Raw genomic sequence first — 1,249 nt, 5'->3', positions numbered from 1 at the left:
AAAAAAAAAAAAAAAAAAAAACTGCCAGTTTGAGGCCAGCCTCGACTACACAGTGAGCTCAAAGGTAGCCTGAACTACATACACACATACATACATACATACATACATATGTACATACATGGGCTGGGGGTGTAGCTCAGGGCAAAGGCCTGAATTCAATTCCCAGCAAATAACAACAAAAAATGTATGAGGATGGGTATTGCCAACATCACATAGATAAAAAAAAGTCTTGCTGACATGAAACTTTGTCAAACTCATGGAATAGTCAAGAATTAAATCCAAAATTGGAATTCTTTTTACTGCACAACATCCCTCCTCTTACCTCTGAAGAGCACTATGTTCATTTTCTTTCTTTTTTTTAAATTTTATTTCCATTTATTTTATGCTTAATTTATTCCCATGCTATACTTTTTGTTTCTTCAGTTTCTTCTGGGATATCTTTTTCTTCTGTGCCACTTCCTCTTCTGGTTTGGGAACAATTTGTTCCTTTTCAGTAAGGATCATCTCAATATGGCAGGGGGAGCTCATGGATGGATTAATCCGGCCACGAGCTCTGTAAGTACGGTGGCGCATCTTGGGTGCTTTGTTCACCTGGATATGTTCAATAACCAGAGAATCTACATCTAAACCCTTAAGCTCAGCATTACTCTCTGCATTTTTAAGCATGTGCAGCAAAAATTCAGCACTCTTTTTGGGCCACCGACCCTGTGTCCAGCCCCACTGTTTGGCCTGGGCACACCTACCACCTCCACCATTGTAACGCCGGAATGGTACACATTGCTTCTTTAATGTGACATCCTTGAGATACTGGGTGGCCTTTTGGATACCTTGATGGCCTGGGCACTTTCACACGTGTTCTTAAAGTGAACGCGAAGATTTGAGCCTCTTGATTTGCATGATTTTGTGGGGTTTTCTGGGTCAAGAGAGTAGCGAACCATTTTCACAGGTCACCTAAGGCCGCTCACAGGAGAATGTTCATTCTCTCTCTCTCTCTCTCTCTCTCTCTCTCTCTCTCTCTCTCTGTACTTAGTACAGGGTCTACAGGGCCTCACTACACAGATCAGACTTGGAGTGATCCTCCTGTTTTCCGCCTCCCAAGTACTGGATTACAGGCACTTGCCACCACACCCAGTCTCAGCCACCTTCTCAGCGCACCCCAGGGGCAGGGTCGACAAGGCACACCAGTCCCTGCATCTGCCTAAGCAGGCATTCTAATCCTCTAAGCTATCTGGCCTTTAAACATTGATTC

General features: G+C 43.7%; 1 pseudogene; it reads right to left on the bottom strand.

Moving 5' to 3' along the window:
- Window positions 1–402: 402 nt before the first annotated feature.
- LOC105743326 lies at window positions 403–938 on the bottom strand (annotated as a pseudogene).
- Window positions 939–1,249: the final 311 nt, after the last annotated feature.

Source organism: Octodon degus, unplaced genomic scaffold (assembly GCF_000260255.1).
Source record: "Octodon degus isolate 3935 unplaced genomic scaffold, OctDeg1.0 scaffold00116, whole genome shotgun sequence".
NCBI classification, from domain to species: Eukaryota; Metazoa; Chordata; class Mammalia; order Rodentia; family Octodontidae; genus Octodon; species Octodon degus.
Note: the sequence above shows the minus strand (reverse complement) of the source record. Positions and strands in the feature narration are given on the sequence as shown.